This window comes from Coturnix japonica, chromosome 10 (genome assembly GCF_001577835.2).
Source record: "Coturnix japonica isolate 7356 chromosome 10, Coturnix japonica 2.1, whole genome shotgun sequence".
NCBI classification, from domain to species: Eukaryota; Metazoa; Chordata; class Aves; order Galliformes; family Phasianidae; genus Coturnix; species Coturnix japonica.
Window position 1 is genome coordinate 14,957,273 of NC_029525.1, and position 27,005 is coordinate 14,984,277.

General features: G+C 41.2%; 1 protein-coding gene across 1 annotated transcript in view; it reads right to left on the bottom strand.

Annotated features, from left to right (window-relative positions):
* FAM169B (family with sequence similarity 169 member B) overlaps positions 1–27,005 on the bottom strand; it is a 185,793-nt gene that overhangs the window by 55,049 nt on the left and 103,739 nt on the right. Inside the window, exon 9 of the transcript XR_004308540.1 lies at positions 13,795–13,955. The gene's annotated coding sequence lies outside the window, so the exon portion shown is untranslated. The remainder of the gene's footprint in view (positions 1–13,794; positions 13,956–27,005) is intronic.

A 27,005-nucleotide genomic window follows, 5' to 3' on the forward strand; every position in this document is an offset into this window, starting at 1 on the left:
TAAATAAATGTCCAAAGAGAGAGAAAATATCAAGATCAAACAGAACTTTACATGAAAGATACAATCATTCTAAAGTCCCGAGACTTCATATAAGTAAGCGAGATTGGCACACTGACTTTAAACACACTTCTGAGACATCACACAGGGCTTTACAGAGTCCCAGGAATTAGTCCTGTAACATAGGAGGGAGCATTAACACACAGCTGCAGTGAGGAGTGCTGTACCTTCTATCAGGACACACCTGGGGTATATTTCTCAGCTTCAGGACTGGATACAGATGGGATCTGATAAGGAGCGGAGAGGAGCCAAAGCACAAGGCATGAAATGCTGCACTGCCTGTGGGATATGCCCTCTCACTAGAAAGAGGGTCCTAAATGGTCTTTATTTTGAAGCAGAACCTCACCATATCTGTGAATAACAAAATGCTGATGCAATCAAAAGTCTTCTCAGCACAGTGGTCAATCTGTCTCTTCTCTTTGCCCACAGATGCTGCTGGACTTCCAGAGAACTGGTGATCCCCTGCACTACCGATGCCAAAGTGTAACCCACAGACAGAAGGGCTGAGCAAGGAACATGACACTGCTTTCAGGTCTCTGCAGATATTGAGTAAAACTGGACCTGTAGCTTTGCTCCCAATGTGCAGAATTTACATAACTTACTTTACTAGTTGCATAGTTCAGCTGCTCCTCAGCATAACTCAGTCCCCAGGTGATAAGCCCCCATGGTAATCTGATAGGGGAAAGGGATATCGTTAAAACCTGGACAGGATTTCTAATGACTGCTATGGAATCAACATCATATGAGCAGGCACTAGTGCTGTGGCACATCAGCTTCATGAGAGCTCCATCAGTCTCTATACCACAATGCAAACATTCGATGAGCTCTAGGCACAGTGTTTCACTGTAGTATTGTCCAGGCTACTGCCCAGTTGAGTAAATGTCTGTACTAACTTCTGCTCTTTGCCCACTGAATGCACGTGCCACAGTCAGGGATGCTTTATGTCTCTCAGCTGTCTTTCTCTACTCTAAAAACTTGTGTTTTTTGTTTTAAAAAAACGCCACTCTAGTTCCTTCTCTTCCTTCCAGTATCTGCATCGTTAATAGAATGACCAAAAGCAAAATTCCTAAGGCTGACAGTGTTTTTCTCAAAACTGAAGCTGTGAGCAGCTGCCTACGTGGGATCTGTGCAGGACCTGCACAGACAGAACCAACAGCTCCTTCTGGCTTGCAGCAGAAGGCATTTAGGTCTGCATTGCCTTAAGGACCATTTTGCATCCAATCTCTCTAAGACTACAGTTTGTTTATAAAATGCTTTTTTGCAAGTAGGGCCTGCCAAGTGGAACTGCTGGTCTCTTTATGTCATAGTCAAAACTGCAGAAGACACCAGTACCCCTGGAAAAGGATTCATACTAGGATATGTAGCAATAAATACCCACAGATGCTGCCAACATGCCTGTGAGACTACTACAGCATTAGGCCATTCCCCATAGCCTGTAGCTACCAGATAAGATGCAGTGTAAATCAGAGCACCCCAGCAATGTATTGCAGACATTCAGTTCAGACAAAGCCTACAGCCTCCCATTTGGTCTACACGATGCTAGTACAGCATGCTACTTTTTCTACACTAATAAACCTATAAGGGCAGGAAAGGCTGCAGGAAAAATGAGAACTACCAGAGCAGAACAGCCTGAGTTTTTGTTTATTGCAGACTAATTAAAACAAAAAAGTATACCATAGCTGAACCTGTAATAATAGGCAACCAGATGTGTTGTTCCTTGACCATACCATATAGCAGCATATATATATAAAGGTTATAACATTATTTTTCAAAGCATTGTGCCAAAGCAAAGAGCTACCCTGTAATATTATAGCAAACTTAGTACCTGAAGGAACTTAAGCTACCAAAACTAGAGCAAGCAATTGCTAAACTCAATGCACATACACCCTTCCTCAATCCAGGAATGAAAACTTCAGCATACAACAACGCTGCACAGTATACTGTAAGACAATTAATACTGAATAGAGATCGTCCATTTAAAGACCATTTTCCTTCTTGATTTGTATAATATATTCCATAATGAAAATGGTGCCAAAACACCAGTAGAATATTCACACCCACAAGCAAAATCTCAATGCTAACAGCAATAATAAATGATTATGGTGCGTGCAATTTACCTGGTTGTTGAAAGAACCAGAAACAAGAGGACAGCACTAAAAAAAGTCCTGGACCCAAATCCAATAAGGCCTACAGGCTTCTAAGACCCCACAGAAATCACTCTTCATTACACACTCCCAGATGAGAGGATGTTGGTTATGCCTGAAACAACCCAAGATCCACACATTATTAATTTCATCCCACTGTCAATCACTTTCCAATCCATCCGACTGATTATTTTCCACCCTGATCTTCAATATCTCTTCTGAGGACTGAATTTTCAGCTGTCCAGCACTGACTGAACTCTCTCCCCATTAAAGCCATCCTGGGCATCAATGGGAGCCACACTGAAAGCTCTCAGGATTGTGGTGGACTTGTCTCTAGTCTGCAGGGCCCAGAAGGCAACACAGCTGGCTGGAAGGTACAACAGCAAAGGCTGTGGGCAACTGAATGACTCCAGCACTTGAAATATGAGGTGTTGTGAGTCTGTCACGTGTAGTGCAGGCACATGCAAAGAGATTCTACAGATAACTCTATTTTGACTTGGTGGTTTATTCAAGCAAAATAAATAAACCAAACATACACACAAGCTTGACTTAGAAACAGATAAAAAACCCACAACGGTGTCTAGCACACAAAATTGTTCTGACTGTTGCGCTCTGGCCAGAATCTCCTGTAGATTGAAATACAGGCTCTTCTTTCTGAACCATAATTAACGCTTTTATAATATTACCTCAGAGTTTGCCCAGGCCAGCAGATGAATCTGACTAGCAGGAGAAGATGCTTTTAACCTGTGGGCTGCCAGACAGCTGGGTACCTCCTCGGCCACATATATTTGGCTGTCAGGTTGAAAGAAAGGCAGCAGATTCAGGGTTAAGCACTATTCCTGTCATGATTGCCCTGAACTTGCCCAGTTAAATTGCAACAGCATGGGTCTCCATAATTATCTAATTGTTAGTGTTGTGCCTTTACGTAATTTATGATGTAGCATTAAAGTCTGACCCCTGGTTTGAGATGAAGTGCAGTACTGCTGACATCCAAGCTCAAATTAGTAGGTAAGTAAGCACCCAATTAACGATTATGCCACTGAGCTTTCATTTCAATCTGACCACACTGCTACACTAATCAGTTTTCTAAGCCTTTCACCTTCCCCATAACTAATAAGCATTTCTCCTGCTTTTTCATGTCTGCAAAAGCCTTGTTATCCTCATAAAAAGCACTCCAAGATTGCTGCTTCCAGTAATTCCTGCATTAAGCCACTGGCCCAGTGGCACATTACCAGCTCTCTAGCCACCTGATCAGTAAAACCCAAGGCACATAGCACAGGCAAGCTGCCACTTTACAGCAGGAGAGGGAAAGGACAAAGCCCTCACAGTGCAGCGGAGTTGCTTTACATTTAAACTGGTTCAGTTCAGATGAGAATTTGGTCCTCCCAGGAATCACAGTTCCACAGGAGTTTAAGGGCACAGGACACAGGGACTGAATGTCAAAATGTATTTTGTAGATGACTAAATTCTGTCATATTAACAAAACAGTGATAAGTGCTGGAACATCAAGGATCTGGAGCTTTAATCTGAGATTCATTAATCACCTTTCATTTTGTCATGAGCTGGGGGCACGCATGGAAGGGCTCTGGCATGTGTAGACACTGTATCACAGCCTGCATTACCAATAGGAATGTCAAGTCCCTTGAAAATCTGTGTTGCAGAGCTGAAAACCCATTCATTCATCTTCGAATGAGATTCGTGATGCTCCATAGATGTGATGGTACAAGTCAGTGCTGGAATAGAAGTCTACACGGGGGAAAGAAAATCCCACTTTGTTGCAATTCCATCCACTCCATCCTCTCAAACTTCAGTTTTCCAGAGCTCCTCTGAACTCGACAGCTTCTTCAACCTTCACAGGACTTGCAGCTTTTTCTAAGCAACCACATATTTCAATCTATTCTCAACAACACAGAAAACAGCTTTGAGAAACAGGTGGTTTTTTCAAAGGAAGAAAGCTTCACAGTTGAGCACTACCACTGGGCCAGACAAGCACTGCAAAGCTGTGATTAAAATGTGGAAGTGTGCACCAAAATACAATTCTAGTGGAAGGAATCAGCATGTTTTAGCTGGAATCGCACGCAGTTAAAAGCATTATGCATAAACAGGTGCAGTAAGGAGTGTCAGGAGAAAGGGACAAAAGTACTACGTAATTAGTGTCAGGCTTAAGATCTGAATATCACAATGCAAAATAATAATAAATAAAATAAATAATAAAGGGAATGCAAAATAAAATCTTAGCCACAGAAATAAATAAATAGGTAGGAAAAAGCTGTGAGAAATGTTTAGAAAAGCTGACAGAGTCATATAGCTATAGAGACTAATTTCCTGTTTCTCTGTGTAGACAGTCCTGATCAGCTGGACTTAATAAAGCCTTGGCAGCTGGGTCAAACAGTGGTCTAAGCACTAGAAAATTGCCTGCCATGAGGATGAGTTCGATGCACAATAAGCTGTGTGGTAAGTAAACATGTTTAGTGTGCTCAAAAATAGATATCACTCTGAAGAGTTCCATGACACATCTCGATAAGCGCAGCCCGAGTTCCTGCAAATTGGCTGACTCAGGGTAGCTCATTCATGCGACCCACTTTTAGGGCCCTACAAGCAATTTTCTACACGACAACAAAATGTTCTAATCAAGGAACAAAATATCATCACTTCCTCATAACTCCACATATACATGGCAATGCCTTCAAAAAAGCAGCACCAATTTAGAAGGCATCACCGCAAACACTCCTTGGCTGATAACATCCCAAAGCCATGTCACTGTTCCCAATAGCTTTTAAAAGCTGATACCTTTTTCTGGGTCTCACTAACACATAGTGTGATCCTGACTCTCCAACCCTTTTCCTGTTTGCATCTGTATCCACCAACTTACACTTACGTCCATGTGTTTTTTCACTGGCACTAATGAGTACCCCGGTGGATTGCCCACTGGACTGCCCACTCATTCTTACAAATTACCATAGATTTAAAGAAAAAAGAAGGGAAAAAAAAGGGGGGGAGGGAGAAATTATTAAGGAGTCTATAAGGACATAAGCCTGGGTTTTACAGACACCCTTGCCCTGGCTGAGTCAACAAGAAAGCACTCTACCTGACTAATTGGGAGTCACTCTGCCTTCTGACATCCATGCCTTCAGCTCTTATTCTGAGCTACTCAGAGAGTTGGGAATGTATTGAATTATTGATGAAGATAGGAAACTTATCTCTGAAATGCCTTTGGCAAACTCTTAATATTCTGGGTTTTGGCATCACAAAAGACAATGCCTCTCTCTCTCACTCCTGCTGCTGATGTCTCTCGCCCATTTACTCACACCATAAAATTACAGTTTATTATTAAGTCCATACAGTACAAAGAGGCAAATGGAGCTGCACTGTATAGCTCTGAAAGCTTCTAGGTAATCCATCTCTGGCACCAGAGCCTGCAAACCCCTCCATCTGCAGAATTTTCACTGATGACAGGAGTCCTCAGAGAAGCCAACCCAAAGCAGTCAGTTGTCATAAATATACTGGATAATTATCTTAATTATTTATAATAGTGCCAACAAGCAAGCCAGCACTGAATGCACAGGTCCTGCCCTGGACAACACATCTGATTAGAATGTGAGAACACAGCGTGCAAGTCAGAGAATGGGGATGATATAAGGGGCTGCCAGGTGAGTTTATTATTATTTTAGAAAAGGGTTCATCAGTAAAGGAGTATTAGCATTGTCAGACCCTTTGACATGAGAATGCTGAACCTAACCACCAAGCATCACATGACAGAGTTTTTTCCTGTGTATTTAAAGACAATACATTCAAACATGACAAAGCCCTACAGAAATGTTCTAATTGTTTTCTCTCAGCTCACAGGGTACTGCTTTGGCTCAGGCTGTGTTAACTGTATCTTAAAAGTCAGCAACACCGAGTGACATCTCCTTTGGTGCCTTGAGATGGGTTAGGACCCATATCCAGAAGGGTTAACAGGCGTCCCATTTTCACATTACTTTGGTAGCCCAGGAGGGCATTCTTCACGAATGACATTGAGGTTGATATATAGGTATTAATTACAACACCCTTTTTGAAAGCAGCACCAGCTACACTTGTCATTAACAACAGGGTAAGAAAGCAGCCTGTAACTATGAATGGACAATGCTTCGCTCCCATCTTTGAGGAAGGGGGAACAAAAAGCTTAAGGGGAAGAGCCAGAACCCATCCGCAGTCTGATGGGAACTTGTGGGTGCTCCAGGAATGGGACTGACCTCTCTCAAGTCCCATACCTACACTCCCATTGCTCAACATGGTTTTTATCATTCAATCAAATTCCTTCAGGCATTACACCTAAATAGAGCCTCCCAGATCTGCATAAAGATGTCACTTGCACTGTCTGTGTAAATATATCCCCATACATGCACCAAAGTCTTCCCTTCTTCATAAAAAGGCTACTACACAGATGAGGGCATCTGATCACATTGGGAGCAGTGAAGGAGGTTGAATGTCTTTAACCTATGGATTTTGCAAGAGCTGACTGCCAAAAATGTGTTTTTTTCAGCCAGTTGGTGCACCAGTCATTCGTTAATCAACCATGTTTTATTATCCATTAGCGTACATTATGTTTAAAAAAAACAGACTTGGAGCAGAAATCCCATTCTTCTTGTTTTATCTAATTTTCAGTTCCCAGAGGAAGTTTATATTTTTTCATTTGAAAGGGATAGAATTACTGCAAAAGGGTCTGTCTGTACAGACAGATCTAGCTTTCTTTCTGTCCTCAACAGCTGGGTTATTATTAGAACTGGCAGAATAATTCATAATGAATAACCTGACACCTCTTTTTCTACACTTACAAGATACCCACATTTATTTGTTACTCCAAGTTATTAACTGTAGACTTGCTGCCAATAATTCCCAAAGGGATATTACTGATACAATATCTTCCTTGTGTCCCCCCATCAGGAAAACTTTTCATTAATTAAAGTCAGAGCAGGAAGCATTAATTACCCTTTGTTTAAAGGTAATAACTCATCATCTATAATCATTCCCCAGAGATAGATGCTAGTGTGATGACCCAAACTACTGCAGAGTTTGAATTCTGCTTTGGATGCAGATGAAAACTCACCAAGAACACAAGGAAGAACTTTTCCAGTGTCTGGATCACGTCCTTACAAAAACAAGCTTCTGCTGGATTATGGACTTTTCAAGACTGCCTGCATCCATAAGACATCACTTCTGTCTTGTCTAAAAGACTCAGGCAGGAGTCAGAGTCTTTAAGCTGCTGAGTGTGATCATTGCACTGCGTAAGCTCTATTTTGAAAAGTTAAGTGGGACTTAAGCAGTGAATAGATCCTGTTTTGGTGCCCAGCACAGAGGTGAATGTAGACCTTTGTGCACTTGGTAGCATGTTGCGTACATTCCTTTTTGTGGCCGGTTAGTTTTCATTTGAAATGATGTGGGTCAGACCAGAGCTCCAGGGACACATCTCTGCTAAGCCACTAGGTAAATCAATACACAATGAGAAGAGCCCACGAACACATCCATCGGGCCTCCAACCTCGCTTCTCCTCAGTAGAAATACACACTTCTCTTTTCTCTAATGGATAGAGCACCACTCCAGTACCATACTGGCTGTCCATGTGAGAAATAACCAGCTGAGACAGTTCCTACCTACACAAGATGCAATGCAATTCAAAGCTCGGGATGGCCTCAAATGCCTACTGACATTAATATACATTGAAAACACTCACAAAACACCCCAACAAACTTGCAAACCAAAGACAAATAACAACGTATGTAAAAGAACTGCTGGGTGAAAAAACAGAAATGGAATACAGTACAAATGCAATAACCAAATGTCCAGACTGGAGACTTGAAAACCACAAGAGCTTACATAATCCTCTGAGAATTGCCTTTCCTGGCCATATGAAGGCTCTTAGTTATTTAAAGTCCAACAGGTGAGCTTAAACAACCTGTTTAACATAAAACATAAGGCTAAAAAACACAAATAAGCTAAACATATTGGCATTCTGGCACCTTATGCTAAATAATTCATACATAAGGTACTGCAGAAAAGAAACATATGGTTGAGCAGAACATATAAGAACCAACCTCAAATGTATATGTCCAGCATTGGCCTTCTCATGAAGAGTCACAAGACAGCAATTACAACTGTCCTAAGGTGATTTCAATTTCACTTGATTTTTCTGTGTAACAAATGAGGCACACTTTCAAAATTGCATCTAAGAAAGAAGTTAGATTGCTTTCTCCAACACAACTATACCCACATAGTCTTTTTGCATTTTGACACGCTAATTGCAGGTGAAAATTTGATGCATTAGTAGACAAAAACTTTCAGGACTGAAGGCTCCCTTCCCAAAGTGGGCACCAGTTATGGTCCAAACTGTCTGCAGAGGACTTGTCACACTCCAGCCATCAGAGCATCAATTTTCTCCTGCTCTGTTTGGAGTACTGCCCCTTACAGAGCACCATATGCATGCCTGATAGCTGCCATTAAAAATCATCATTGCACACACCAGCGCCTCAAATACAGCCAGTAGAAAATAAACTCAGAATCTCAGCATGGTAACTGCTGGCAAATGAAGGCTTTCAGCATTATACTCAGCCAAAGTACACAGCTACTTTACTCTTGGCTAATGCTGCATCCTTTCTGAGACACCTAAACCTACGTGCAAAGTGACAGAATTGCTGCACTTACATCTTTAATCACAGCAGTGGTTAAAAGCCAAAAGTAAGCTAAACATATTGGCATTCTGGCACCTTATGCTAAATAATTCTTACGTAAAGTGCTGCAGAAAAGAAACATATGTTCTTGGTCCATAGCGATTTTACTATGAAATATTTAAGAATTAGTCCTGGATGTATATATTCAAATAGTAACCCACTGGTGCGTTGTCAGGAAGTCTACCTGTACCTGCATAGTGTGCTGGTACAGTATGTATGTGTATGCTCCTTTATAGCACCCAACCTAACTTGTACTGTTTTACATTTCCATTTAAGGTCTCAAATCCAGTCTCATCACATAACAGAGTTCAGAATCAGGCCCAGCATATCTGGAAACCCACCCAGACACACGCACACACAGAAAAAGCCTTTTGGCATATCTATGAAGAATAGGCCTTCCAAAAAAACATCCAGTATACAGATGAGCCCTCAAATTAGTAGAGAAAGCATGACGACTTCAGCAGAGGTGGCTGATGAAGAGACACACACATATACACCTCTGCCACCAATCGTGCTGCTAGGGCATTCATCAAATTAAGTACCAAGAGGAACAACACCTCTGATATCTCTTCATTTGGGGCTCCAGTAAATGAGGCACTAGATTAGGCCTGACAGAGGCCTAATGCAGCTTGAGCTTTTCCTGGTGTAATTAATTGGAACTTCGCCAACTTGACAAATTGGAATGATGAATCTATCTTGTATGAATAGAAAAAAAAATGCATAATCAGTCAAAGATTTAGTTAAGACAGCTTCTCTCTGACTCCCTGCCATAGCTAAATCCATTAAGGCGAGGAAACATCACTTTAAGAAAAGGCACTGCTCTCCGTATGCTCAATTTATAACTTTTTGTTCTTGAATTTAATGGAGCAGTCAACCTGGACAGATTTGACTTTGGAGGGGTGAGGAAGGGGGAGGTGGGAAAGGTTGTTTTATTTTTAGCATTCTAATCTTCCACGCGCCTGGGTAGTCTGGGAAAGAAAATAGTCGCTTCAGTCTGAATGTGCTTTCATGGGTTTGTAATTTAAATCTTCGGTGTTGCACGAGGGAATCTAACAAGAGCACCCCGTGTGCTTTGCCACCAAGATGATTCAATGATAAAACTTGCTTGTCAAGTTTTTCCCCTACTAACTTGTTTAATTGCAGTAACATTTAGGCTTTGCAGGATGTGATAGATTGACTGTTCTGCCAGCACTGCTTTTTCCTCTCTAATTACCAACTAGCTGTAAAGGCCCTTTCCTGACACACTTAATGGAGAGGCAGATAAAACAGGTTTGCTTGCTTTTAAAATACATTTCTTTCATTAGCAGTTATTTTCCATATATTTAATTTAATCCATGTGCTTTCCTTCCCCCCTTCTCATTGCTCAGCCATATGATCTGAATTTTGAGAAATCATTTAAGCAGCTAATGTCCCTATTTGTCCTGAATGTTTAGAGAAACTTTACATTTCCTCTTCAAGGCCACGGGTTTCAAAATAAGTTATTTACACGCTACGGAAGAAACGCTTCTTGGTTAAGTGAGAGCTGACAACGATGGTTTTCATTTCAAACAATCCAGAATTCCTCATTGCCTAACACATGCTAGAGTGCTAGGCAAATGTCTAGCTGACATAATGCAAATGATTGGCCATAGATTTATTTGACAAACAGTTGAGCAGACAGCCCTACACTGCACTCACTTGTACCCTGCACAACCCCGCCGGAGCCAGGAGGATTTTGCTGGCATAGACACGAGCAGAACCAGACCCAAACACTGCAGTTCACACACCCAGCCTCTCGCTCCTGGCCACCATCCAGCACAACAGCCACATTTAAATAAGCCACCTGCTGAGTAGGGAGTTTAAAGAGCTAAGTGCTCAGGAGAGCTTCAGCTGGAAAGTGTATTGAACTTATGCAATAAGGCGTGAAGTGAAAGGATTTTAGGGACAAGGAGCGCTGGAGGCAGCACTATAGACCTGACCTCTGGTTCTAGGGCACATCAGAGCAGTGCTCAGGGCCCTTCCCTGTCTTGCCTATGCTACCACATAGGTAGGAGCTCTATCCAGAGTCCACCATTAAATACGTGTGCCAAGAAATGAACTGTACCCAGCAGCTGCTTGAGTTTCTTTTTGCTGATATATCTAACAATGCTATAGAACAGCGATCCTTATGGAGAACACATGGTTTCCCTGCTTAAATATCACTATGACGCTATTGTTAGAAGAACTTGCTTAGCAGCATGATGGGCAGAAATTCTTTCCCGTTGTGCAGTCCCTTTCTTCCCCCGCACTCTCTCACCACTATGCCTTGTCTGAAGCACTTCATGATCTTTTTCCCTCAGTTAACAATCCATTAACAAAGTTGTCTTCAAGCATCTAGATGTTGAAATGAGACTGCACGCTTCCTGCCGCTGACTACATGCAATGTAGCTTTCAGCCACATTGCTCTTCCTCCAAGCTTCAGGCGAACACACCTGATGCATCACATCCACCTAGGAAACACACAGCCCCACTCTTCCCTCATTTACACTACCACTGCTTAACTTTTCACCTTCTCAGCCTTTGTTCAGAAATTTAAGATACGCCCTTCTACTGCCAGTTTATTTTTTTTATTTCTTTACCCTCAAACTGTCACACAAATGCCTCCTGACTTGGCGGTGACACAGAGGTTGCAATGTCAAGTTCAGCAGCTGACTCACACGCCATTACTCACACAACTGCCATTCTCCTTTTAACCTCCCCAGCCTGTGTTTAAAACTGAATATCCCCTTAGCTGTCTTAATAGGAAATACTTAAGTACTTAAATAAAAATGTTATTTTCGGTATGGACAAGCTCTTATTCAGATACAAGAGAACACGACAAGTAAATAATCTTAGTGACAAATGCCTTAAACCTTCACTCTCTACAATATAATTTCACGGCACTGTTTCCACGCAAAGGGCATCTAAGAATTAGTAATTAGCCAATGAAAAAAAATGTAGTCAATCTATGTAAGATATATAACAGAAATATATTTGCCACGGTAGGTCCTCTTCCCCAGGTTGCTCTGCATTGTCCAACAGTGACTTGCACTCTAGTACCATTTTTGCTTATCAACCCCTGCCTCACTCATCATCACAGGTAAGAGCTGGTTCCCTTGGGCTTTGCTTTGGAGAAAAAGCACCAGACCCCAAAACTCAACCCAGTAACTCTTTACAAACTTAACCAAGCATGTGGAGCACACAGCTTTTCCACCATCCCTGAACTAGGGAAAGAAGACCTCAAAGACTATTCAACAAGCTGGCATAGGCAGCTTCATCTGAAATAAATGTAAATGCATTTTACCATATATTATGTGATTACAGCCTCTATCTGCCTATGGTGCTATGTTTTATTACAGGCCACCAAAAATAATTAGCTGGTGACCCAGAAAACTGATATATAAAATCCTTTTAATCACCAATATGGCTTTCAATTAGATAGTGTAAACTTATTAACCTTTTTACTGCTGAGATTTGATTTATGGAATTCCAGCTGCATTAACATTGCAGGGGGAGATAGAAAGTGTCTTGTACGATGCATTGGGATTAGCAGCTGATAGCTGGCTTTGCCATCACACAGTCTCACAGAGCAAAGGTAGCATCCTGCAAGTCCCCAGGAGCTCATTTCCATCACAGCTACGTTAAAAGTTTTGTCTGTGAAGTGAAAGTGTGTAACTTCTGTCCCTTCATAGACAAACCTGAACACACAGGCCAGTTACTGATTTCACAACAAGCAGGAGTTGTGTGAGCATTGCCTGCACTCACAAATAATAAAGTATGGCACCTTTGGTGCCTGAACTTACTCGCATCATCAGATATGCCCATATATTAAATTTGGTGAGTTCTGGTGCATAGGAAAACTTAACAAATGCTTTATTGAAACAAAGACTGAGCATAGAGGGAAGGGATACTCCTTTGTTCTTAGAAGACGGCTTTCAAACACATTCTCCTTTCATTTTAAGTAGTCAGGTACTTCCCTCGGTAGCGTAGTTGTAATGTTCTTTCTTTACACTGAAAAATCAGAGAATTCCCAAAATCTTACAGATTGATCTCAGAGGACTTATTCACTTCTTCCCAGTAATTAAATGGCAGCTAGTACTTTCTACAAGGTCTTAAGCATTCCTAAAGATAACACAGAAGAGAAACAGGCCACCCTAAAGCCTGCTAATTAAAAAGCCAAATAGCTAATCTGCATCAGATGATGCATCGAGATCCAATAAAAGATAGAGGCATTCAGAAGCTAAATACTATGCCATACCAAACCTGATTGAATCAGTAAAGGATAGACAGTCCAGTGCTCATAGCCCACAAGTATCATTTCATATAAGCCACAGGAATATATTGAAAAGTAATTTGTCTTCCCACAACTTCTGTCAGCAGTTCTCCTTATTATTCTTTATTGACAACATGGAACAGCAATGTTCTGTAAGATCATTCCTGCTACGAGCACCTAACCCTTGAGAGCTGTCTTGGGAAGACTGAAATAATTAACAGACCTGAGAAAAATTTTGCAAATAAATACCAGCTTTCAAATTTTCAAATCTTACTCTTTTTCAATTTTATGATGTATTTCACAGCAAATCTCTTAAAGGAAATTTCAATATACAACACTGCATACAAACTAGGAGAAAGAAAAGTCATTGTTCACCTAAGTTTTTGCTCTTCAACCTCAAAAAGCTTTGAAAGTCCCAGCAAAGAGAAGCTATGAGGGAAGGTGCTTCAATAGCCTTTACCTATAGAAGGGAAACATCAATATTTGCCATCATCTTTCTGAGAAGGAAGCATTATGGAAAAAGATGCAGATTTTCGCTGTTGCAGAAATTGACTCGTATGGTTACTCCAACCTGAACAGGAAAAAGACCCCCAAACACACACAGCGTGGCTCCTACCTGGACACCCAGCAGCTTCATGCCAAGGGCAGCTCTGATGTCTTCTTCTCTCAAGACTGGATTTCTTGTACAGCAGAACACCACATGCTGCTGCCATCCAACCAGCTCCTCCAGCCTCCGCAAAGGCCCATCACAGGGACAGCACGATTCTTAAGCATGTCCTGTGAAACAAGGAGAATAAAAATCAATGGCACTACATAATCCAGTCAGTGCTTTCCTTTGCTCACAAATCTTCATTTGTTCAGCTGAGAAAATTATGAACGTTGTCTAGATATAATACAGTAAAGGCAGTCAATGACAAGTACAGCATAAAGGCTAATAGAGATGGTGCTATGATTCTGGTATATCTGTTCTGTTGAAGCACATGTATAATTTTTAATGAAAATGGCAATGCTTTATGATAAGTCGACATCATTTAATGCTCAATTACTACAGAATTCCTTTGGAAATATATATTAAATGCAACAGCTCTGTAGCTATATAAGTAGGGTTCCCTGAGACGGATGTTATCTCAGTGAATCCTAGGGAAATGTCAAGTCCAACACCAGTGCATTCAATATTCCTGCCCTCTGGGTCAGGTATCCTTTCCCCTTCTCCCACCTGACATTTGAGATGAGTCCTTATCTACAAAGAGAAGAGCTACATGAATTATATATGTGCTGCACTTTAAAAAAAAAAAAAAAAGGAATTTGTGACACAACCCAACGAGGCCCTCAGCAGTGATTAACTGAGACGTTTCTGAATTACACAAAAAGCTACAGCTCCTAAACAGACCATTTTCTCTTGAAGGCCAAAAGGTTTCAAAACCACATCATTTATAAAGGAAGCATTACTTCAGATAAAACGCAAAACCTTTTCAGCAGAACTAACTTGCCTTCAGCTTCCCAAAGATTCCCCTTAATGAGAAAAGTACCTTAGGCTCTTGTCCTCTTCTTGTAGGAGCTTTTACACTTTAACTTCCTTAGCTCTTTCTACCAGAACTCACTACAACGATCTGAGCCCTCCAACTTGCTGAGCACAGGTGGGATCACTTACACTGAAAAGCAGGGCAGGACCTCCCTGATGGCCCACAGCTGCTGGCATCTCTGCTTTCAGCCACAGCTGTCGGTGCTGTGACTCCCCACTGCTCTCCTGGCAGGTTGAGGGAAAACTCGTTTGTCCCAGAGGTATTTGGGAGGGAAAGCATGGGGATGTGATCAGTGAAGCAGCAAATTGAACCCTAATAACGAATGGCCAAGTCTTGCTGAAGAAACCTTAACCCTGAGGCTTCTCTAGTTTAACTACAATCTCTATTAGTCGCCATTAGCAGCAGAAGCAACAAAAATGACTGGACTTGGTTTGCAAGGTGCTTTTGAGAAGATGAATCCGAGGCCGCCCTTTCTGCTTGGATCTATCCACAGCCAGGGTCATTATCTGAATGCAGTCCTTAAGGTGACTTTGTATGTAAAACCCACTGCCTGAGGGTGGAGGTGCGGTGGCCTCTGCAGTGTGAGGGTGCTGCCCTGCATGTGTTGCAGTGAAGCCTAACGAGAATAGACAAGATATGAAAGACTCAGGGGTCAGCCATAGGTCATGGGAGCCTTCAGTTTGCAACACCACTAGGATCCAAAGACAAACCTAAAGGAGTCTTTCTCTTCCCAGACAATAAATACTATCAATAGCTTCTTAACAACTTAGGGAAAGCAATTTAAGGAAGGGGGGCATGCTAAGTGCTCTGCAAGAGCTAAGACCCTTCCATTTAATCCTAAATCATATTTTGCATCTTCTGCTGTAATGATATTTATCCCAGACCTCCAGGCAGCTCAGACACCTGGCATTAATAGCCCATTAATTACTTCAGCATGGGAAATAAATTTTAATATCTTTCTCTTTGATGCTCATTACTAAACATTTCACACACTCCCAAATACACCAATCCTCCAAGTGCCTCTTCACTACCTCAGGCAAATATCCACACACTGGCTCATCCATCTTCCTTCTTGACGTAACTTGCTTTATTTTACAGTTTGACTTTAATCAACATCTTCCCTCAAACCTGGGTGGCTTGTAATAACGTTTACACCCTTATCCAGGGTCACCACTTCATTTGGAAACTCAGGACAAGGTATTTATATTTTGTAGTACCCACATTCTCATCCAGTTAAAGGTGATTACAACATCAAGTTTTGTCCTGTGCTTCAGTCTCTGAAGATGAAAGGTGGCATGAGGTATAATGGTAGCAGGTCAGCACTTTCAGTAAGCATCCATCTGTAAACAAGTCCCTTAAAATACTGCAGCGATGTGGAAGGAAGCTGCATCCTAATTGGGTATAGCAAAAAGCCACAGGGCTTATAAATATAACGTGGAGGTTATCTGTCTTGCCAAAAAAGAGGTGGTTCGTTATATGAAGGACACATTATCCTTTTCTCTTCCTATGATTCAGCATGGTAAGTAGTCATTCCTAATTGGCTTACAGCTTAGTATGAAATATTAGGATGCCACACAATGTGATGACACAGCTGGATTCCTAAGGGAAGCCAAAGAGTGATCTGAGAATAGAAGAGGGACAAGAGCAGATGCAGATATTAAAAAAAAAAAAAAAAAGAATAGTTGTAGTGTACAGAGCAGTGTGTCATTCTTTATCCTCCTCCACCACATACAGCATGCTGCATACAGCACACCACTCTCCCAGTAGAAAGGCAAGAGACCTGTCAGTTCAGAGCTCCTAAATAAAATGTGGGGGAAAATGAGATTGCTGGGAGCACTGAAACAGGAAGAGGCAGCAGGCTGAATAAATCTGGGCAATAGCCGCCTCATCGTGAAAAATATACTGCACAAATTTCAACTCTCTTTGTGCATCAAATAATGATTTCCTCAAATTTATTCTTAACTGAAAAGTACTTGCCAAATTACCCGCTCAAACAATCCATGGGTCACTCACAGGAGTTCAGCTTTCAGGAGACAAGCACTTAGACTAGGCACCCAGGTCGTCTGCTGGGGGCTTGTTTCCTGGTCCTGGCCTCAATTCAGGAAGGTAATTAAACAGCTGCCCACCTGAAGTCAATAGGGCTATTCACATGAACTTAAGTGCTGCTGTCGCTTAAGCTGAGGGGAATAGACTTCTCAGGGGGAGATTTTTGCTGCAAATACTGGTGCTAATTCAAAATTCACTTTCTACAAAGTCCTCCTGCAGTCAGCTGAAATTAGCTATATCCACTGTTGTGCCTGCCAGGAAACTTGATAGAATATTGCCCAAAGTGAACATAAAGGAGAAATAAACACAGCAGAAATTAATAACAGGAGTTCAGACCAGTAGGTTGCAGAAGACGTGTTATAAATTTCATCCAGCTGTAATGCAAATTCTGCCAAATGAGTGGGAACATCTCTCTTTTTATATCACTGTTTCACTGCATATTAATAGCAACCAGTTACTGATGCGGTACTAAAATATTAATGATATGGTCATAAACCTGAATCAGTGCCTAACTTGGCAGAACAACATAGGGTGACTTTTCAATCACGTGCAAACAGAACCACTTTTCACAAACCCTTTTGTTACCGTGAGACAGTGTGAGCAGCAGTAATTGTGTGGCTAGTTTAGGAGCAGAAACTGATAGTCCTCCTTGGAAAATCAACAGCCTTGTTGAGGTGTACAGCATGGGTGCCCTGATATTTATGCAAGGCTGAGAGAATTTCAAACCAGGCAGAAACAAAGTTCATGCAATTAATTAGTAAGATTCCATCTATGATTTTGTCTGCAGCTGGTGTGACTGACTTTTATATGTACATTAGAGGGAATAGCCTCAAGCCCCTGGGGGCCGATCATTTCAGCAAGATTTAGCTCTTTGTTCTGGACTGAGTGGGATGGAATATGCTTCGCATGTAATGCAAGAAACCCAAAGCAAAATTCAGAATGTTTGCACCTGTCTGATGTAAGAGCAGGTAAATGCATTAAGGCTACACTGCGTTACCTGTAAACACAACAGAAATTTAAGGTGGGTAAGAGGATAAAAAAGACAGATTTTTTTCTTGCTATGGCACCTTTTAGATTTCTCAGTCCACTTCCCAAACCATCCAATGAGGATGGTGCAACAGCCAGCTAAACAAGGCCGCTTTGGGGATGCTACATTGGATTCATAAAAGAGAAACATGTCTTGATGTCCCATTCCTCCTCACTTTATCCACACACCGGCAGAACTGGGCTGGTCCAGATGATGCCATTTCTCTACATTTTTCAATCATTTTTAATTGCAGTCATAAGTTAAGGCAGGGAAGGACAAGCACAGAGGGATTCTGCATACAAGTCCCATCAGTCACTAGAAGGAACAGTCCAACCTGATCAGAGACATCAGAATGCTAAGAAAGTATTTTCTTTCTACATTTACACAGGGCACAGCTAGTGGGTCTCTAGCTCTTCCCCTGTCAGGATTCAAAACAGACACTGGAGGATACTTACAGAGCCACATTTTACATAGGTGTATCATACCAAGACAAGGTCTCCACTTCAAATGTTTATCACCATTTCTTCTCAGTCATCAGAGTGTAAGTAAGCCGACTTTGGTCATAACTAACTGTGTTTTCAGTTTACAAGTGCAGAAAATGGCATGAAATTAATGTTATAAAAAAGGAAGGCACTTTCCTTCTAGTTTTCTATTGCCATTACATAAATGAGGGCCAAAAATACCACTGAGACATCACTTAGCACTGTTAGTCCCTGGGCGGCAGGTCTGATCACTGAGACAATGTCATCATTACTTGCTGACCAGAGCTGCAGCAGCCATTTACAGCAATGATAATCTCTCTTCATTATATCTGTGAGCAGATGCCATCGAGGTGTGACTGACAATCATCCCTTTCAGAATGAGTGATCATAGGTTTTTCATTGTCCTCAAATCCATTCGCTCCTTGTTTATTAATGACACAGCTGAAATTGTAGTGTTGCTTCTGCTCAGGTGGGAGATAGCAAACATTTATTTGATTGACACCTGTCGTTACAAAGCTTTCTCATACACCTCAAGTGGTAAATAATGTAGTAAATCAAGTTGCCAAGCATAGAAATGGCTGTGGTTTACAGGTTACCAGCGCAGGATTCCACCTGTTTTGAAACTTCTTCTAATGAAACACTGGAAGCACACGGAGCCGTACAAGGACCTCTCAGCAGTCACTCCTTCCTGATCTCAGAGAGCCAGATCTTCAGTTCCTAACAGAGTGAGTGGTAGTTGTAGTATTTTACAGCTCCTTCACACAACAAAATAATCAGCACTAGTGGAGCACTGGGAAGACAGTTATATCTCCACACGTAGCTACTTCTCAAATCCACGGCCTGCACTGGTATTGGTGCCATGCTAAATCTGCATCTCAAAACTGCCAAGAGCATTGCCCACAACATCTCCCACATCTGAAGTCTACTCTCTTGGAAGAAGACAAGTCAAACATAACTCATTTCTTTATTCTTTTTCTCTCTCGCTGTGCTTTACAGATGACTGTTTCATCTCATCCTTCTGTTTCCAAGAAAGACCTTTCTAAATCCTCAGGCAATATTCAGAGCAGGCAGATTTTTCTTTGAGTGTTTGAGACTGATCCGATCAATTAAAGGAAAAAAGAAGGTTGCAGAACAACTTAAGCCAAATACCCCACAGTATACAATCTCAGAGGTCATTCTATAAGAAAAATACTTTTTTTCTGTGGGCAAGTAAATGCAAAGTAATGATAGCGGCGATTCAGCAGAACCCCCTTTTTCATCTGTCTTGTGGGATTTTATGTATTGTTCTCTCTGTTTAAATGGTTTATATGGCAGGGTAAGGCTACTGAGCTCCTGGACACGTGTGTTTTGTTCTCCAGCTGTAAACTAGATATTGTGGAGCACACAGAATTCTCCCCGGCTGTTTTGCCTTTCCACATTTGCTCATGAAATCTATGAATCCTCTCCAGCCACAGACCTTCTCCCAGCATGTGACACACAACAGGGGCCCTCAATCTTATCTCAGGTTGTTTGGGTCCAGCTGTAATGTAAACTGCCCTCAACACTGCAGCTCCCTTACTGGGTTTAGAGACTCTCTTTGCAACTGAAAATTTCCAGTGAAGTACAACTGCTTCCACAAGGTGAGTGTCCCCTAAGGCCTGAGGAATCAGAGCTGACATAATGTGAAATTTGCTTTCCCCTTTACCGACTCTGGCTAAATAAACTCATCTTCTGTACAGTAGGACACACTTCATTTTCCTGCCCTTCATTTTCTTCTCCCTCTTGTTGATTCCAAAAGGAGACCACATAGACCAACTATCACAGCCAATTTGATTTCCAATTTTCTGGGCAGCTTTGCAATCACACTCCATTTGTCACCTGAATGCAGTATCGAATTTGCAGCCTGGGTGTGAATGACTTCTGGAATTATCACCCCTGGACAAGACACCAAAGCAATTCAAAAGCAAGTAAACAGAATGCCGAAATACGCCTGAATAGGATTATCTCAGGTTTCCAAATCCTAATCCTGTTACTTTAGTGGCTATCCATTTCTCTTTTCCTCTTCCCTTCTGGCTAATATTTTCCTACCTAGAACTTCAGCATTGCCACAACAGTCAAATACATCCTGTAAAGTCACTCAGACTGCACGAACATTTAGAGCTTGGCAAGCTTCACTGTAACACCAAAATACTTTGACAACCACTGACCCCAAAAGCTGATGTGATCAAACACATCCCCCCATGAAAGAAAGAACAAGACTGTAATCAGTGTTACCACTTTAAGGAAAATAAATCCTAATCCTTTGCCTTTCTGTGGTATTCCTCTAATTGCTGTTTCCTTACACACTCAAACACCTACAATTTGGTTCCATTGTTTGAATGTCACTTGGAATCAAATCAGTGTTGCAGATACAACATCTTTGAGCCTTTTAGTCCAGCTGTGAACTTTGGGCTTAATCCTTTAGGGCGCCCTTGTCTAGCAAGCTTTAATGTATATTAAATTTTCTAAAAGGAGAGCGAAAGTGGTCAAAGCAAGATAGTGCAAGATTCTGTGTTTCATAAATTAATAAGCATCACCAACTGCATTGCTTGACCCTTTAAACTCTGTGAAATTAATATAAGTAGACAACCAAAGTGCACTCGGCCCCTGAAGAGCCTTGGAAGTTCACTTAAGCAGTCCAAGTTTCCTTAAAGTTTTATAAGCCAGCTTTTAAAGCAAGCCCTTTGTACTTATTACTGGTGACAGTGAGCATTACAACAGCCAATGAACCTTTGCTGACTTCCAACCCCAATATGGTAGAGCACAGTTATCAAGGGAAATATCAGAATCAAAGCTTGTATATTACATTGAGGTCCTGACTCTTGAAAGAGCCCCCCATAGACTCTTCAGAGCATGTCAGCGAAATAAACAGCTAATGTTCTCAGACATCTACTTACGATGTACTGATATTATTGTTTACTTAAGCACTTTTGGCATAGCTAAACCCCCACCCACAATAAAAGATGAAGCCTCTTAAGAGGAAAGCTGTGATGCTCTCAGCTCCTTCGCCATAAGACAATATTTTAAGATCTTTTATTTAGGCTGGGAAAACACTTGGCGGTGGTGAGTCAAGCAACACTAAGTTTGCTCCTTAACAGATTAATGGATTTAAATTATTAAATGGCATTAGGTAGGCATGGTGAGGAATACATGGTCTTCCCTTAGCCTTCTGTGCAGGGTAAGTCTGCCTTGAACAATGGGGAAAATGTGTATCCACACCTGCTGCATTTTGGCATTAATCTTGCAGTCACTTGTAATACTTGAGTTAGCATCCTGTAGAAATAAGATATCTCACCCTTGCCAGCTGATTATATTTTTCATAATGTAAAAGGTTCTTGCTGAATTATTCAGGTGTTTTTCCCACTGCTTCAAAAAAAAAAAAGAAAAAGAGACAGACAGAAAAGCTACAGCAGGCTCTTCACAGGTACCTAGGAACAAACAGGCTGACAGGCAGTTGTGCCCAGTAGTACTAATTATTATTAGGCTAAACAGCCCAATTAATGATGATGCTTAAACTGTATTTTTTTTCTGAATGGCAAGTGAATTTCAATAGCCAGGTAGGTGATGAGAAATCACGGAGGTTATCTGATGGAGAATATCAAATTCTTACTGCATGTATTCCCCGCCATGAGCAGTGAAGTCTGGGAGGGCATGTGTTACCTGTTCTCTCTAGCTAGTTAGAAATCCTGTTGAAGCATTTGGGGATATTTCATTACAATCTTTTCACTTGTTCAACTCATTTCTCTGTCTAGATCTGGACACTGACAGAGACAATAATATCACTGCATGGAGAAAATAAATACTTTAAACATAACATAGACATTTCATACGCATACCGTAACTAATTATACATGAGAAATTAAACCCAAATAGAAAGCAGAATCCAACTATCAGAAAATAACTGATGAGATTCCTTACCAGAAACATAGGTAGCAAGAAGGAGCTGGAAAAAATGAGGTACTTCTCATGAATGTAGCCTGCAGATTTTATGCAAAATGAATGTTAACAGGGACAGCCTGGTGACAGGTTTGCAGTTGCTGCCAGGCAGATGCCTCCTCTAAGAATAGTGAAGTTCATCTAGTAACTCCCTTATAATGAAATATAAATTGGATCATAACTGAATGTTGAAATGCTGTGAGTTTATTCTGAACTATGTTGTTTCCATTCGGATTTTTTTTTGTGAGCATAGCTAGGTAATTATTTTTGAAGATAGAATCATGTGATTTGGTGTCATTATTAATAATATAGCTAATTTGAATTGGTTTCCTGATGTCTATAGCCATCCACAGTAGGATCAGTGGTTTAACTGGATGGCCTGACTCTGAAGGAAATTAGAGTGTATTCAAATGCATCCAGTGCACTGGCTGGTCAAGTAGTCTAAGAGACCACCCTAGAGCAGCATAGCAGAACAATAACAACATTTTTGACATGAGAGAAAGGAGTTTCTGCACTTAGGACTGCCTCATTTGAAAACCAGTTCTTCATGGCTACTGCTTTTCCTCAGAGCTAACACTTGTAGCTTGCAAGCATACCATCAGTTGGTAGCAGGAAGAAACATCCAGGCACAGAATAGTGTTTTCATTAAAGTAGCTGACAACAGAGGGCTGTGTTTCCTTCTGGTGAGTGAAAGCCAACTTTGTAAATCCCCAGGATTCTATATGAACCTCAGAAGGTGAGTCTCATGAAGTCCAATTTAACACTGGTAGAATAGACCACATAGGAAAAAAAAGAAACAAAGAAAAAAAGCTATAACTCCTCACTAGTTCCCCAGAACTAGAAAACCATCTGTGTAACTCTAAACGGAGTGGAAGTGAGATGCATCTGCCCCAGCTCAGAAAGTTACTTTCCTTACTTGCAACAGTTCCACAGAGGAGAACCTACAGGAACTTGGAGATGGGATATTAATTTTCTTTCCACCTTTCCTCAGGAGATTTCCAGCCTTACAGAGCTGATGAATGAGTACTGTCTACCCAGCTCCCACATTCATTCAGACCTGTGACACATCTTTGTCTTTTGGTTCCCTGGATCAGAAAAGCTCACCGAGTCTCAGGGAATCTCAGAACTGCCATCCAAGTCACTAAGGTCTTCTGCAGGGCACGTTTCATTACCAGCTGGAAAAGAAAAGCCCCTTTTATCCACTCCCCTGGGGCTAACTCATATTGAAAATAATTTGTTCTTAGCACTTTTAGAGGCAGGCTTTCAAATGATGAATGAAGAAGAATATTCTCTGTCACAGGGTTTTCTTTGTTTTTCAAGTCCTTAGAGCGAGTTTGTGATCTTTGAAACCCTGGTGGTAAGAGCACTGTCACTATCCACTGAACTTGCCGCTGTTTTCTTATGCAGAAGGCTGAATGTGTCTTGAAAGAGAAAAGTAGATACTCATTTTTTATCCCAGAAATATACATTTAGGGTATTTCCATGAATTAGGTAATTAACTTGGGGTGCAGATCCACATTTTCTCTCTTTGGACTGACTGTTTATCAACACTTTCACCACTGGAAAGAATTTTACAATAATGTGAAATGGCCAAGTGCACAAAACTTTCAAGTGGCTGAAAAGTCCAAGTGTGTTATTAGCAGCTTCAAAGTTTTTAATGTTTTCAGCAGAAGCTGGTATAATTTTCATGAAGCAGCAGCTGCTTTCCTGTCTATTTCAACAGCAAAGCTCATCTTACAGGTAACAAGCAGAGAAATGCTATAGTGAAGTTAACAATTAAAACCACAAATACTGCACTTGGATCAGAAAATGCTATTTGCACAATAAGCAAATATTATTATCAAGGATATAACAATAAATGTGTTGGATGTTGCACGTTACCCCGTACAAACAACTTCTAATGAGAACAAACACCACTGATCCAGCCCCACAACAACATCCAGATGCCTAACTCCTCTTGGTTTCCTTTAAACCACTTACTTGAAGGTGCAAGAACTTTTTTCTTATTTAGAGTTAAATCAGGAACCTTTGTGCAGCACTGCCTTCTGATAAAGAGATGTGCTTCCATCCTTTCAGCCCACTGGCTCTCCAGGACATCACTGCTTTAATTAATAACTCATCTGTGACATCCTTGTTTCTGGAGTCCCACCTTTCTGCCTCATGCACAGAGGAAACTATGCCCCATCTCCACTACCAATGAAGACGATCTTCACTTCCAGCTTTCTGCCTCCAAGAAGGGATCAAAACGGGAAATCCTGCCCAATTAGCTGTGACCATAATGGAAAGCAGTTGTCATCTCCCATTCTTGGAGGGAATAGATTTGAACAGCAGTTTCCCAGTGTGTGAGATGGAAATGGCTTGGGGTAGCCCAGGTGATTCTTTTCTGCCAGCTAGGGGAATGCTTAGTATGGGAAAATTCAGAACTTAACATGTGCCTAACCATGTAAATTAAAGCAAAAGAGAGGGGCTAAACTTTGAACTACCACAAAGAAGCCTAGAGTAACTTATAAGCTACAACAAATAAGATTTAATTAATCCACTTCTGCCCAGGTAAATCTTCATCCCAGCTCTCCATTTAGTCTACTGACACTGTGGCAAAGTTTGCATTAGCCCCCAAAAGAAACTCCTGCAGCACAGACAAAATACCCTCTGTATCCCCCACAAAGAAAGGAGACTTTTCCACAGCTCCAGAAATACTCATTTGACAGTTTCTCCTTCCTTGGCTACAGCTCTAGTAATTGATCTGCTCTATTATTTTTTCCCTATTCTTTCTCTCTTACATTTAAATATGTCCTTCATATTTCCGGAGCTTTTTTTCCCAGCCTGTATCTCCACTTTTACATTATTTTTTATCTCTCTCCTCTATTCTTCAAGTGTGAAAAGGGTGCTCTGTTCTCTAATATTCATTTTTCTTTTTTTTATTCTCCAAGTACTTTCTTTCCCATCTGTAACAGCCCCTAATATGCACCTCCATTCGATTTTACTTACCCAGCTTGAAACCCTCTCATTCTAATTACCTTTTCAGTTTTCTTCTATTTCTCCCTTGAGATGTCTCAATTAGTGTACTTTTTCTTACTGGCTGTCACCTCTGAGCTACAAGGTGGGTCTAACTCCAACTTAAACCATGCAGAAAATAAATGAGGAGCCATTCTTGGCGGCCCTGCTGAAGGTGGTGTTACTTTACAAACTAGTGCACCTCTAATAGATGATAAATGGGCAGAAAAGTGGCCTTGTTAATGCAGCAGCCCTTGATTTGGTTGCCATGCCGTGTCCTTTCATTACTCAAAGATACAGGAAAGACAACCTATGCTAAGTCCTGGCTGATGTACTTCCATACAAAGAGAGTGAGTAGGGGCTAATTAACATAGTTCTGGTCAAAGCCCAAAATTAACTCTTGTTTTTAAAGACTAGAGCTAAAGATGTCATTTGTCTTGCCCATAATTATATTTAGAGGTAAGTATGGTGGTAGAATAACAGCAAGCAAAATGAATCTAGGAGTGAGTTTTTCCTGCCCTTTCTATCTCTAGCACAGCACTAAATTCTATTTCCGTCAAAGCGAACAGGATAAAAATGCAGGTGGATATCCACAGTACATTTCTTTGATTAAAATTGGCACCATCGTATTGAAGTTCACACAGAGCTTTCAGAACCCGAGGAGTAAATTCTCTCTCTGCATGCTCTCGTATAATGGGAAAAAGAGCACTCTCCCCACCAGAGCTGAGCCATGCAGCCACCTGCAGGTGTGCACAGCTGATTAAAGTGCCAGGCTCAGACCAGAGCAGTATATCCACAGGAACATGTCCTGCTCCGTGCACATGTCCCACGTCAATTCAAATGACCCAAGAAATCTACAGCTTATGTGAGTCTGTGCAGCATTCAGGAGAAAGCAGCCCTCATTCTGTATTAGCAAATCATTACCTCTGAATGGCCCTTAATATCTTTTTTGGTGTAAGTACAAACTAAGGCACTATAATGATTTTCAGTGAGAAGACAGAGCATAAAACACATCACAGCATCTTTTTTGAAGTAGTAGAGGGGAAAAGGTCACCCATACAGACCCCTCTAATTCTAGTTATATCACCATTTTTACCAGCATCCTTTGTGGTGAGCAGGGAGTCAGGGCAAAACTCCTCCTCAAGGGATCAGCACTAGGGGTCCCTCAGCTTTTCTCTCTCTGTGTCCTATTGTACTGATAAAAGAAGTTCTGCTTCGCAAAACACAAACAACCATGGTATCCTTTCAGAAGTCTCACTATGCTATCAAAGGTGAACTCTGAAGGATGTGTATATCCCTGAGCTGTGACCTTCAAGAACTCCAGAAGATTTTGGGAAAGTAGGGCTTATGTGACTGAAAGTTTATATCTTTTTTCCCAATTGTATCAGTTATCAAATAAAAGTTATCCCCCCTCCTTAAGGATGTTTCCTCACATACCTGTTACAATCTCCATAGTTATCATATTACTACTACTACCTTTACAAGCAGTAGAAGCATCTTTATGATGACATCTGCTAGTATCACCTGACAGATAAAACCACCAAAGTCCATCTGGAAATGTTGCTTCTTCCCATAATATCTTTGCATGAGATTTTCCTACAAAACTCGGTAGTAATTTGTTTAAACACAAAAAGTTCAAGATTTATACGTTATTTTGACATCTACAGCATTCAAACTCTCTTTGGGGTCCTGTTAGTTGAGTTTCATCATTAACTAGGTGGAACTCTAGACCTCCAAACCTTGCAGTGTTGTCATTTATTGGACCTTCCCTGATATTACAGGCTACCTCTCTCCATTCACA